Source organism: Lineus longissimus, chromosome 4 (assembly GCF_910592395.1).
Source record: "Lineus longissimus chromosome 4, tnLinLong1.2, whole genome shotgun sequence".
NCBI lineage: Eukaryota > Metazoa > Nemertea > Pilidiophora > Heteronemertea > Lineidae > Lineus > Lineus longissimus.
The window spans coordinates 19,209,287-19,224,620 of record NC_088311.1 but is presented as its reverse complement, the minus strand read 5'-3'; the positions used below and the strand labels follow the sequence as shown (position 1 = coordinate 19,224,620).

Below are 15,334 nucleotides of genomic sequence, written 5' to 3'. Positions count from 1 at the left end.
TGCTGGACATCCTTAATAGAGAGTTGTCCTGATTAGAGTGGTCAAATTGAATGGAAACCACCAATTTGGGAACAAACCTAGTGTCCTTAATTGAGAGGTTTTCCTTAAGAGAGAGGTGTCTGCTAAGGGAGGTTCCACTGTAGTTGAGAAGATCAAAAGTAGGTAGTATTTTTTGTTTCACCTAGTACCGTGCACTCTAACCATATTTCATTGCATTTATCAATTTGTGTTACAGAAACTCAACTCGGCAACTTAGGAAATTACTATGCCTAGTCTAAAGGGTATTCACTATTTATATATCAACTGGTGGATCAGGGAAAACAGAAATTTACACAATGCCTTATGCAGATATTTCAAACGAGAACAATAGCTCAGTAGTTATGTGCAGGCTATGCTTTCCACACATATTTTACATGCATCACGAATTGTGGCTTATTCAATATATTGGTCGATCAGATTGCCAAGCACAACTACATGTAGTGTCAATATGATTCATATTACTCGTGATGCAAAATTCATCTTGCCTGCTCGAGTCAGTCATATTGAACTTCATATATGCATTCAATTTCGATGTATGTTTAGACCTGAGGTCTATTGTTCAAACAATTCAGCGTAAAAAGCACTTATAGGATGACTGCCTCTGTTGCTAAGCAACCCATCAACTACTCCTCGAAACCCACTGTGTAGGTTGAAGGTTTGAAAAAAAACATCATTGAGCAAAGCTCCAGTCGTGTCACTTTGAACCTAAGTCTTACACCTAACATGCCCAAGGACATATCTCATTATCAGTAGTGATGAGTGAATCGAAAAAACACACTTCCTTGTTAAAGGCCATTTTTTGAACTGTCTTTGGAATATCTGATAAAACCCTATGAAATCATCGAAACGAAATGAAATGAGCTATAACAAATGAAATGCACCCTTCTCATCGAGCCCACAGCATTATTGTCAGCTACAACATTCAAATGGTTACATGTTTATATTGAGGAAGTTTGATTCATAATTTGGAAAGATGGTCAGTTTTCATTTCAGTTATTTCATTTCGGTGTTTCGTTTCGTTTCATTCTGGGTTTCACCATGAACCCCTTTTGACTGTTGGCTTCAACATCATTGTTTATTTCAATCAATACTTGCGACCCTGACATATATCATATTACTGGGCATGCCCAGTTACTGAGCTGCACCTTCTTTCCTGAGTGGATCATGACATCGACTTATAGTCAATGATGAAAAACAACTTAAGTATATTTGGATCATATGATTGGAAGGGCCTCGGGCAAGGTTAATGCCGATTGCGATGTATAAGGTATTGAATGAGCTGAAAAATGTGGCCTCAGAAGGGAGAGAAAAATGACACCCTTTTGTTTTGATCAGGATGATAGCCTTTTATTCCAGCTGGTATAAAAGAGTAATATGCTGAAAAGAGTTGACTCAAAAGGGAGGTTTCCCTCTACACGATTTCAAGCTTTTTGAGCACCACTCTCAATGCGGGAAAACTCGCACTTCACAACTAATAAACGAGTATATGGGATGATATTAGTTGTTGTGCCGAGAATGCATATTTACCGAACTTGCCTGAATTGATTGGAGAGGTTGAGGATGCGACTGCATGCATATTTCAACGCGTTTGGCTGACACGTTTAAAAAAGCACCACATGAGAGGTTTAGCAAAAATGGTCAAGTAGTTTTAACCGTCGTACACTAACAATGCACCCAGGTGACTCAAAAAACCCTTCAAAGCATTTACTCCATTAAACTGTGAAAATGTGACTTATATAAAAGTATCAAACCAAATAGCATCCACGCAGAAAGCATGGTAAAACACACTATGACATGTTCAAATCTGATACCAGGGAAAACACCGTTGGGTGAATTAACCTTACTTGGCTCTTAGTGGTTGCACTTGAACTGGCAGTGACCATATAAAAAAAATAGAGATTCATTTGCCGTGCCAATGTACATGGTCGCTCTTGTCACTTGTGTATCACTTGGTCCTGCCACGCCATTCACTGCACTGTCAAGTATACCGTGTATGATCTCACCAACAGGACTGGTGATAATGAGGTTTATACCTAATTGAAGATAGGAGACGAGTATGGTTAAATAGTGACCATTTTGTGACGTCTGCTTCCAGTAGTGGTCATCCTCCCTACTTCGTGCGTAGTCACTTGGTCCAACAACTCCTTTCTCTGTGCTGTCAAATACGCCATATGATTAGACCAACAGGTTACAATTTGGTTTACCCCTTACTGGAGACATGCGAAAAGGGTTGATGGTGACCAGCGTGTGACGTCTGCAAAACTTGGGCAATTACCCCACTTGCGTATATCTTTGTCCAACTACTCCTCTCTCCATCAAGTATGCCGCATATGATTGGACCAATTGGATGCAATTAGGTAATACCTTATTGGAAACAAGTGAGGAGAAAGGGTCAATCGTGACCAGCCTGCCACGTCTGCATACATTATATGGTCATTCTCCCCACTTGCGTATCACTTCGTCCAACAACTCCTCTTGCCATCAAGTATGCCCGGTATGACTAGACCAAGCTTATAATTAGGTTTATACCTTACAGTGACTTGGGAGGAGAAACCGGCATTCCATTGCCATGGTAATGAGGATGCCTGGTAACCAATGGCAACAGGTAACAAGATGTGGAGCTGCCATGAATAAATTGATTTAAGGGAATTCGCTGATACAGGATCAATAGAATAAACATGTGACACTGTATACAGGTGACTTCTCCAGCCCTCAGCATCTTGACTCAAGAGGCTTTGGTTAGGTTAGGTTATCAGTGAGTTAACATCGTAGTTATTAGCTTGTTGCCCAGCTGTGCATACAGAAGTGTGAGTTCCATACTGTCCACTCATGCAGGCTCTTTCTGGCACAGACACCAGGCCTAATGAACCACAGCTTACTGTCCCTCCAATGGATGTGAGAGTCAGGGACTTTAGCCCCGAATGAATACGTTTTCCTGAGAGACTAAATCGCATGAATGTTTGACGTAGAAAGCAAGCTTACTCATGAACACAACAGTAGTGATAAGGTCCCAATACAATAAATAGCCATCATGAAATATAAATCCTTCTATGTCTACAATGTTTATTACATCTATTGAGCCATAAGGAAGATTTCAAACATTTCATATATTGTCGTGTATTTATTGATCTGTTTGCGGCTGCCCCTGTAGCCTTCGGCCAGCGACGAGAGTCCAATCAGAAACCATGTGGTTGCTTTAAATAACTTATTGTCGCGATATCAATATTTTAAAGTAAGGCATGCCATGTGCAATGGGTTTTCAAAATATTATTAGTGTGTTAGATTTGCTGGATGGTTTTTATATGTGAGCGAAGATCGTGACAAGTGTGAACTAAATGGGCTGCGGTAATGTCTGACCTTGTTTGTCTTTTTGCCTTCATTTATTACTGCATCATGTCTTTTAGAATACCAGTAGACAATTTAGAATAGGCTTTCAAAATGTCATTTGGAATAGGCGTTTTAGAATAGACGTGTTGTCTCTTAGAATAGGCATGATGCTTTCCTAACGTCTGCCATGCTGTCGAGCCTTTCCTCTCGTAACTCGAATGCATCGCTTATTGCCAATATGAATGTCACTCTCTTGCTTCCCATACGGAACATATTGATCGATCATATGCATGCCTAAAATAGAACCTAGTCGTTGATCTACGGGCAAGTGGTGATATGACTGTTCATTGCACATGAGGCGTTATAAAAAACTCAGAAAAGCTTGACTCATCGACTGAGTTTAACAAAATATAAAAGCCCACTGCGTTCTGAGTTGTGCAGGACTCTTCTTGTCCTGAATTTACATAGATTTCATGTGTCTTGACCCCCTTGAGTTACATAGAGTTCACATTGCCTAGAGTTCACATTGAGTTACATAGAGTTCACATTGAGTTGGATAGAGTTCAGAACGAGTTACATAGAATTCATATTGAGGTGCATAGAATTCACATTGAGTTGGATAGAGTTCACATTGAGTTACATAGAGTTCACATTGAGTTGGATAGAGTTCACATTGAGTTAAATAGAGTTCATATTGAGGTGCATATAGTTCACATTGAGTTACAGAGTTCACATTGAGTTACATAGAGTTCACATTGAGTTGCATAGAGTTCACATTGAGTTGCATAGAGTTTAAGCCATTTTCAAGAGCGGGTTACATATGATTCACAATGTAACTTTTCACCCTCATGTCATGTCATGTTTTCAAGCCTAGATGTAGATCAGTTATGACATGCTTGTGACAAGTGACAATGATTGTTTGTCACCAGTGATACATTACAAATGACAATGTGAATATTATGTAAACTGGGCCTGAGAAGAATTCATGGCTGATGATAGCACATATGGCAAACTCATATAATCATCGACAATTCCAAGAGACGTAGATTGTAAGGGAATCAACCTTGGGCTGATGTCTGGGGAAATGAAATTGAATTTGCCTCTCACCAGTTTTTAGCTCACCTCTTAGCAGAGGTGAGCTTATCCCATACCGTAGCGTCCGTCGTCCGTCGTCATCGTCGTCGTCGTCGTCGTCGTCGTCGTCGTCGTCGTCGTCGTCGTTGTCGTCGTCGTCGTCGTCGTCCGTCGTCGTCCGTCGTCCGTTAGCAGGGCACGTTTCGTAACTGTTAGAGCTATTGAGATGAAACATTGGTACACATGTACCCTTATGTAATGACACCTTGGAGACCAAGTTTTGGTGCGATTCGTTTCATGGTTTGGCCACCAGGGGGCCAAACGTTAAAAGTGAAAATATGCAATATCTCCCTTAATAGTAGTCGGGAAATTTTGAACAAAATATGGTAGGTACTTCTAGCAAAGGTGCATCATATATCCTCCGGGTTTTTGATTTGACCTCCTTTTCAAGGTCACAGAGGTCAAATGGTGTAAATTGGCCATTAGGATGTAACGATGGCACGTTTCTAAACTGCAATGACTATTGATACCAAATTTGGTACACATTTACCCCTTAGTCAGGTGATCTCAGGGACCGAAGTTTGGTCCAATATGATTCACCACTTGACCACCAGGGGGCAAAATCCAAAAACCTTAAAAATGTGATTATTCCTTAACTTCTTGCCCGATTGCCACCAATTTGATATCATGGGTACATCTAACCACCATACAGTATATGTCACACAGGTTTTTAATTTGACCTTCTTGTCAAGGTCACAGAGGTCAAATGGCATAAATTCGCCGTCAGGTCGTAACTATGGCACGTTTCTTAACTGCAATGACTATTGATCACAAATTAAGTACACATGTACCCCTTGGTCAGGTGATCTCAGGTACCAAAGTTTGGTGCGATCTGATTTGCCGTTTGGCCTCCAGGGAGGGGACCAAATCCTAAATTCTTCAAAATGCCATTATTCCTAGTAATGACTTGCCCGATTTGCACCAATTTTATATCATAGGTACATCTAATTCTAACAACCATTCAATGTGTCACCCGGGTCTTCTTTGATTTGACCTACTTTTCAAGGTCACAGAGGTCGAATGTACTGTAAATTGGCCATTTTTGGGGAAATTGTAATTGCTTGGACCTACATCAAACCTAACACTACATGACACAATACCATGCTCTTTATCCATCTTTCCTCCACATGAGGTGAGCACAATGGCCCTGGCCATTTCATTAAATGAACGTCTGGGCGTGATTGAGTTATTTTCTGTTATGCTCGGCTGGGATGGGGTCGATTGATTCTCTTGGCTGTAATGACATAGTGATCCACGATGGCGGTACTCACGCCACAAACAAAAGGTTATGGTAGCTGCAACCTGTGATAATAATCGCATGATACGAAAATTTCTTGTCTGCAAAGGTTTTTACAGGTGCTGGCAACAAAAAAATCGCTGTAAGCTGCAACAAATACTGTTAAGACTTGAAACTTTTTGGGCCTAGTTGTTTTGTGGATTCAGGAAAGTTTCTAAAACCCTCACTATTCTCACAATTTTTATTTTGTCAGACTATGAAATGTCTTCCAGTGTTGCCAATAAAAAATAAATGTTCACCAGACTTATTCTGGCGGTTTCAGACTGGTTTAAATTGCAGATGTCTGTGATGTGGGACAAAAAAAACTATCATACCATGTTCGCTGTGAAAATGTGTTCTCCACATTGAATAATGCTCAACGATTTTAAACATGTGGAGTTCAAGTGCATTTGAAATCGAATTCCTCATTCACGTTTTGCCTTAGTTAAAATGGCTTCCTATATACGTACCTTAGTATGGATCGTACATTCATGGTATTCCAAGAATGCAACAATTGAGTCAGGCGACACGAAACCCAGATCGACCAAAGGTGAAATACCTGTATGACTAATTGTAGCTGTGTCACCTTTGTTTCAAAAGACTGTCGCCAGTTTAATGACAATTTTGATGTGTCAGACATAAAGCCTTTAAATTGCATGATTTTCACACAGTTTAGGAGCCAAATTTAACAGTTAAACAATGTGAAAGAGGGCGCCACCTGTCCCCAACTTGTGTTAATGTGTTTTAAAATACTGAACTACCAATACCAGTTGTCTGCTAGCACTTTACATGATTTGAAAACGAACACTTTTTGAACCTCATTTTGTTTATTGGAAAGTTGACGTTTTAATCATGAAATTGCCGGCAAGGATGTTGTGTGAAATCGCTATGGTGATGGCGACATTAATTTAAGTAACGAGCCTGATATGTCAATTAGAGAATAGCAAAAGTGTCAGACGAACATTAATCAAGAATTTGCATATTTTTGAAATAATGGCTTATTATATAGCCCACAGTAGCTGTTCTTTGACTGTAGTTTCAAGGTGAACGAAACTTTTTGGAAAACCCGACTTCCACGAATAAAATGGAACATTGCTGCCATATAATTGGTCAGCTTTGACCAATGGCAGTCAAGACGTTATTCATGAGTGCTGAATGACAGCTTGCAGACAGCTTGCCTCGACTTGGCCCACATTGACTTTGCTTATTTAGTTGTCTGTGTGCCATGCTTAACCAATGGCACTCACAGTGACATCCATCAGTCAATCTGAGTTGCCTGTGTGCCATACTTTAGTACCAATTTGCTGATGGACGAAGTAAGGGACACTGACAACCTCCTATCGATCCGATCATGTCATTACAGCAGTAGGCTAGACGCTATTCATGGGCTCTTATCGGAATGACAACCAATTGATGGCTTACCTTGACCCGACTAGCATGCACTTTGATTTAAAAGTCTCCCATGAATTTTCTGATGGAAAAAAAGGAAGCACTTAAAAGTCTCTTGTCGATCCGATTCTACCTACATGTATGATTTAAGTCATAGGCATATTCATGAGCTCTGAGTGATTGGTAGCAGATGGCTTTCCTCAACTTGACTAGTATTGACTTCGATTTAGTTGCCTATGTGCCATGCTGTGGAACCAATTCGCTGATGGACAGAAAGGGACGCAGTGACATCCTCCAGTCAATTCGATTCTGCCAATACAAAAATGGCAGGCCAGACGTTATTCATGAGATCTAAATGGCAGACAGCTTGTCAATCGCACGCAGTTGACTTGGCTTACCACAGCCAAGCAATCGATTCAGTGCTGTGTAGAGTGGTCTGCTCAACAAGATTAGTAGGTTCTTGCTCATGGGGGAGCGCAGTGGCGAGGGGTTTTGAGTGCCGAATTAATGACCAAAGTCATGAGTTCAAATCCCATCTGAGGCACTGAGTTCTTTCCTGTTAAGGAGTGATTGCTTAGTACAGTGAATTCTCCCTTAGCGGACACCTCTATAAGCAGGACACGCTCTGTATTATGAACAGTGACTTTGGTCCCAGATCGGACGTTTCTAGACAATTTGACCTCTGTAATCAGGACACCTCTCTATTAAGGACAGCATTTGTCAGTCCTAGGGGTGTTCTCTAAGAGAGGTTTCTCTGTACCTGCTTGTGCGTAAAGGGTATTTTGCTCATGCAAATAAGCACAGTGGTGTTTGACTACCAATCACCTCGTGCAAATAGCTTAGTCTTTTTCTGACCCCATGCAGTCGTCTTCTTTTGAAAGAGAAGATCACAACTGGCACAGTGTGTTCAATGAACTTCTACATCTTCCAGACACGGGAAAAGTCAGTCACCTGCAATCCCATAATAGGGAACACTGATCATCTAATCAACCCTTAGCTAGACGACCAATAACCAATCTGGTTGGACACCTCGCAAAGTGGCTGAGCAACCAGACTGCATATGTACACGTTAACTACACTGTTTGAATAGCGCAGGTATTTACTATGCTAACGCTAGCCAAATAAAACACATTGTTAACATACCGGTACACCTCTGTCTCCATCGCATCAACTGTCAACCGTTAGTGAGAAGAACCAATCCTGCTTTGAAACTTGACCGAGTGGCTGAGCAACCAGACTGTATATGTACTCATTAATTACGCTATTTGAATAGCGTGGGTATTTGCAATGCTAACGCTTACCAAATGGACCACATTGTCAACATATGCTTTGTTGCACCGACTGATTAATCGAAATAGTTTCCCTGGACACTAGCTGAATGACCCAATGCCAAGGTAGTAAATTAGTTGATTGGGGAAATTGCACCTGTGAGTTTCAAGTAATGAGCTGGTGTTGTTGCCAAGTGAGGCAGTACTGTGTGTTGGGACCTGCCTCTACAGTACCTATTTTCTATCCTTTATCACAGTGAGACCTCCCTTAGCCGACGCCTCTGTTAGAAGGCCACCCTCTCTATTAAGGACACTGATTGGTCCCAAGTTGGTCAATCTTTTCAATATGACCTCAGTATTTAGGACATCTCTCTATCAAGGACAGTATTTGTCAATCTGGAAGATGTCCTGAATACAGATATTCTGCTGTACATTCTTTAAACCTCCTTTGTCAAAATTGCTGCGAAAAGGCGTGTCAAGCAGATGCAGATTTGGGAGCTACCGGACAGAGAGGGAAAGGGTGTTGGCCCAAGTCCTCATCAGTATTCCATCGGTGTCTCTCTACTAGAGCTGTTCTCTTCAGCTTGAGTGCACATATATCTCTCTGAGCCATGCTTCCTACCCCTCACTAAGCCGCCGTGACTCACCCCAGTGTCGCCTGACGTCGTCTGATCATCGTCTGATCTACTACCATAGCAACAGTATAAGTGTTTTTCCGATAGGTCTGGCAAAAGGTACTTTGCTGACCTCTTGTCACTGAACTGTAATAGTGTGATCACTAATCTCTCTGAATGACACCCTTAGGGCTGACAAATGCTGTCCTTAATTGAGAGTTGTCCTGATTACAGAGGTGGAAACGACCAGTTTGGGACCAACTGAGAGGGTGTCCTTGATAGAGATGTGTCCGCTATGGGAGGTTCCACTGTAGTAATGTTACACAGCCCTGGGCAGCCGGCTTTAGTTGACATCGTGAAAGAGCTATACTCTGTTTCTTCAGCATGGTAGGCCTCATCCCCTCCCCCTAATAGATAATCTAGTGTTGTGCAGCACCACTATCCTTTGGTAAATGTGATCTGGTCACATTCCAGAGTTCAACTAAGTACCTTGGCCGGACGATAAGAAAAACCTTATACTTTACTGTTAGTATACATATGAGACTATGATGCGGAGAGTCTTGCTAATTTGACCAAAAACTCTATGAATAACAAATTGCATGGTGAATACCTTGTGGTCTAGGGCAATCATTTTATTATTTTGCTAAGCAGGAGAAAAAGTGTTGTCTGAATAATTCAGCAGCACAGCACACGTCTATTAGTATATCCAAGAATTTTTATCTTTTCTTTATTACCCTTGCTAATTTTTTTAAGGTTGTGGCTGCATTGTGGATGTTATATTGGACAAGTATCAGCAATTATACTGATAATAAGGTTTTTCAGAAACAAACCCTACCTGTTAACACTTTCTTGTTGCCTGTAAACCTTGAAATGTTTTGAAGGTGAAAGTTGTCAAATTCTGTCGAATTGCAAATCATAAATAAATTTTTCGAAATCTACACCAACCCCATCTCCCTTGGGAGTCGGCACCCACCTCTCAGAGGGTAGCATGCCTTTCCGAGTTAAAGCTTACCACCTCTCCGAGTGAACCATCAATCGAAGCAGGGTTAATGGCAATCCCATTAGCAGTGGTCAATACACCTGCAACTAATGTATTTATGCCGTTACCTCTTTTTAACCTCGGCCACTGAGATCGAGCTGCGCGTGTTTTTTCATCGGATGCTCAGAGAGCGCGATACTCTCCCAGGTCAAAGACTAATGGAGAGCGAGAATAAAATGCTAACAGAAGACGCTTTATGTCCTAATGAACTTCTTGCAAAGTGATATTGGATCAGGAAATAGATCAGAACAAGGTGATGAAATCTCCTAGATTCCTGAGATCCTCCTCGGGTTTTGTGAGTTATTACAACAATTAGATACCTTCTCTCATGGTTGTAGGAATTTATTTTGAACGATTTCTCGGGTGTTACATTTTTGTGATTTTCACAACTGCTCTGTCTAACCCGAAATTGGAAAGCGTGAACATATCTACTGTATTGTATGAACCATATTTTGGCAGCAAATCTGATTCTCAGTCTACCCCCAATGGTGTAGTGGTCAGTCAATTCTGCTAGGGTGCACAATGAGTCATAATTAGCAAGTGTGACAAAAGGGGCATGTTCTACAAAGTTGCAGCTTCCCTCCATGAAATTTAATCTGAGCCTTGCTTTATCACTGTCACGAAAACATTTCCAGTATAATCCGAATCAGGCCCGATGCGTGGGTTATCGTTGTGGCTTAGTCATGTCCCATTTTCCCCCGGGGCTGTTTCAATGTACGAGTGAATTATATTAGCATTGGCATTTAACAGAACTTAGGCATACTCCTTACTATCCAATATGTATCTTGTACATCCCCCGAGGCCCTGCCCTTTCATCTGCGCAATCTCATTGATGAAATGTATTTTTATAGATCATCTTTGCTTCCGGATACACCTCCATAAAATGGTACATTGATACAAATTGAATATCAGTAATTATAGTTCCTATTATAGTCAATCGGTACGCAAAGGATCTTTTTTATGCTTAGTTTATCGCACAGGTTACTCATATTAACGTCTATTTTTAGCATACAACTCCTTGGCAAAGTAACACAAGTTGTGCACATTGACCATCTTTGTTGTAACTGTTCACATCTCTCAGCCGAAGTTCAACCAGTGAGCACAAAATGGCCCCTGGCGCATTCCCTCTTCTAACATTTTGTGAAATACATCATCCGTGGGAAAGTGCATATATAGGCCAATGATAGTTGTTGTAGCTCAGACAAGAATGTTTCTGGGCAATCCTATTACGTTAGTTACAAAAATGACAAAAATCTTCTCAAAGAGGGTTACCAATGGATACTGCATGCTAAGTGAACAGAAATGTCACTCGGAAATCGTGGGAGCTGTCTGGTGTTTACTACTCTTCTTTCAGTTGTATCCTTTAGTCGTGGGAGGTTCGAGATGAAAGTGTAACGTCGCTTTGGTGAAATAGCGATACTTTCTGTTTCAGAAGCAGTAGCAGACATGTCATTTTCATCTGACCTTTTCGTGATTTAGCCGTATTCAGGCATAATCGGGATTAAAGGTCTTTTACCTTCATCAAAAAGACGTCAAAATATCAGCTTTTGAAATGAATCAATGCTGCACATACAGTGTATGTATTAGGGTTGACACAGGCACCACCTGACTGAGAGCTTGAAATCCTAAAGCAATAAGAACTCCTTCAAAATGACGTGAATGCCAATTTTGAGGGTGGGAGTCTGTTCTCTGGAAAACAAAGAACTGACTCCCACCTTTAAAATTGACATTCACGTCATTCTGAAAATTGTCTAATAGCTTTAGGATTTCAACTTCCAGCCGAAATGGTGGTGTCTATACATGCTTCCTGAAATTGGTGGCTTGCATTGGAACTAACTTTTTCCCCCTTGTCCGTCATCAAAGGCATTCAAGTGTGTTGGTCAACCATGACTATCTCCTTTGTCCCTCCACCATAAGGCCTAGTTTCTTCTTATGATATCACTATTTCGGACACTCAGCGCCCCATTTCTGGAAAGGTATATAGATGGTTGTATCACCAAAACCTCTGCGTTTAAAATGAGGCTCTTAAATAGGTTATCCATTATCAAATGAAACTTTGTAAGTGTTTTAGAATATCAAACTCTTGCTCGTGAATGCAAGTTAATCAGGGACAAACGACGACAGCCACGTTACGAATAGAAACGTGCTACATCCCCTGGTACCCAATGTCACGTCTGTCAATGCTAACTTGCTAACTCCACATATGGCTTAGCTTTGATAGCCACGAACCTGACATTGTCAGTCAGCATGGCGTAGGGAGTTATTCTGATATTACTACTCAACAGATTTCATACCAAGGTACTATGCAAATTTCTTTCCTGTTGAATTCAATGCAAGACACATTCTGTGAATTTAATCAATCTCTCTTTGTTGAATGTGTCAATTTTTCATCGAGAAACATGTCATATTTTCAATCAAATTCTGACTAAATAGAACCATGGCGTATAAGAAATACTGCACTCTTTGTTAGAATTTGAATTTTGACATTTTTCAAAATTGAAGAAAAAAACTTGACGGGCATTGGGTTGGTTATTTGTTTGAGTGTTGAGCATTAGAAGGCATTGCACATGATGTATAGGTCATTTGGTGAAGCGTACAAAAGTATAGAGGTCAATGGTTAGATTATTTGGTAGAGTGTTCAACAGTAGAGGACAATGGGTAGATTATTTGGTAGAGTGTTCAACAGTAGAGGACAATGGGTAGATTATTTGGTAGAGTGTTCAACAGTAGAGGACAATGGGTAAATTATTTGGTCTAGTGTTCAACAATAGACAATGGTAGAGGGCAATGGGTAGATTATTTGGTAGAGTGTTCAACAGTAGAGGGCATGGTAGAGTGTTCAACAGTAGAGGGCAATGGGTAGATTATTTGGTAGAGTGTTCAACAGCTAGTAGAGGACAATGGGTAAATTATTTGGTCTAGTGTTCAACAGTAAAGAGCAATGGTTAGATTATTTGGTAGAGTGTTCAACAGTAGAGGGCAATGGGTAAATTATTTGGTCTAGTGTTCAACATTAGAAGGCAATTGGTAAATTATTTGGTCTAGAGTTCAACAGTAAAGAGCAATGGTTAGATTATTTGGTAGAGTGTTCAACAGTAGAGGACAATGGGTAAATTATTTGGTCTAGTGTTCAACAGTAGAAGGCAATGGGTAGATGATTTGGGAGAGTGTTCAACAGTAGAGGGCAATGGGTAAATTATTTGGTCTAGTGTTCAACAATAGACAATGGTAGAGGGCAATGGGTAGATTATTTGGTCGAGCGTTCAACCACAGAGGGCAATGGATAGATTATTTGGTGAAGAATTTAACAGCAGAGAGGGCAATAGCAGGATAGTGTTCAACAGTAATGGGCAAAGTGTAGATTATCTGGGCAAGTCTTGGCTGTAAAAACCCTAACAATCTTAGGCCGTAAAAAACGTTAATTTTCTTTTTACATCCAACACTTCGGTCTCATAGAGAGAGGACCAAAATGGCCAACATTGACATCACATGTGGCCTAATGTTAGACAAATTCCCTGGTGATCAATTATACATCGGTCATTTGGAGGTAAAAACAAGACAGTCATACATGTAGGCTGTAAATACTTTCTTTTACGTCCAACACAAGGGCTTGTGTTATGCTCAGAGTAGGGGACCCAAATAGCCGACAAAGAGGTTGTGGCCACTTAGACACGTTAAGGTGCGGTCTGTCGTGTACTTTTTTAGGGATCATTAGGAGGTTGATTTTTATACAACAACACTAGTTGAAATTCACTTATCCCTCTATGTTTTGCGTAAATTACCTGCAACATTCGGTGACTTACGCTTGACCTACGCGCGACTGACTCGCCAATGACAGGATTTACGGGATGTCAATTGTGATTTGGACTGTATCAAAATTCCACTTCATCATTACCCTACACGTGGCCTAATCTTCTGGACAAGTCCCCCATGATAGGTGCCGAGGAACAAAGCTTTATGTCTCCTGACATGAATCAATAGCATCATCAAAGTCAATAGCTTCGTCTGTTGCCTGGGACATCAAAAGAAATGAGCCAAATAACGTATCGAGGGGAGATAATATTAGCTAATTAGTACTGCCAATACCAGTATATGACTCAGAGGGTTGGGGATGTGAGACACAATAGGCTACGTGGTCATAGACGGGGAGGGGGGGGGGTTCTTTGGAAGTGGATTGAGAAAGTAGCTGCACAGGAATAGGATGCTGGATGAGTCTTACTTTTCAGTTCACACATGTTGGTGAGTAATATTTGAGTAAATAAGGAGTAGTCTTTATTTATTCAATTCAAATTAGTTTCATGTTAACCAGATACACTGACTTCATGTAAAAATGCCTGTCCCACCTTGGGAGGAATACTCTATGTGGAACTAAACTCTTCCAACTGCCAAACGAACACTGCAGAAGAAGAAGAAGAAGAAATAATCACTTTGGCAAAGCAGTTTTCCGAAACCTGTTGATATAATTACCATGAGTTCAGTGCTTAAATGTCCAGAAAAGCAAGCAGTTACAATGATGATTTCTGTTGACATTTGAAATAGATTTAACCTGTGCCTTCATCCACTGATGGTTCCTTCTGAAACCAAATCAACCGAGCTCCACAAGCTAACCTTTTATGCTTGATGTCTATTATTAGCTTACACCGCTTAAAAGAAAATCGAATTTGTGCTTTTCCACCGGGATTCCATTTTCTCAAATTCATTTTAACATGCAACATGTGGCGAATTGGTCTCGTAGCAAAGTAAATTTGATCACTTATCGCGTGACATATTGGTGCCCTTTACCAGTATGATAACAACACTTTGGCTGTAGTCTGTGGCTGTGTATACTTATTACTCATGTTACTGGTTACTAGAGGTCACTGGAGGTACTCAACTTTCACCGATCTAAAACTAGTTCTGAAGATTCAAAGAAAGGGGTGAAATCATGCAAGTGGTTGTTCCATCCCACTCAAAGTGCTCAAATGTGGAGTGACAATGGGCTAGATTCTTATAAAGCGCTTTTCACTGTATTATCTACTGTCTCAAAGCGCTTTACAATCGCAAACACTGGCTTTACAATCGTAGCTTATATAGATCAGGAAATTTTCCAAGTAAAGTGTCGATAAAATGCATTAACACACTTGTACTTTGTCATTCATAACACTTTGTTAGGCTTGCAAACCTGCCTGTAGTACAGGCAGTTATTTTTTTTCTCCTTGCACACCCTCCATGATGTGAAAACCAATAACTCAATTAGAAACTACAAAAC

The 15,334-nt window shown here is 40.6% G+C and overlaps 1 protein-coding gene across 2 annotated transcripts in view; it reads left to right on the top strand.

Moving 5' to 3' along the window:
- LOC135486516 (rho GTPase-activating protein 100F-like) overlaps window positions 1-15,334 on the top strand; it is a 156,063-nt gene that overhangs the window by 63,462 nt on the left and 77,267 nt on the right. The gene's annotated exons all lie outside the window — the stretch shown is intronic.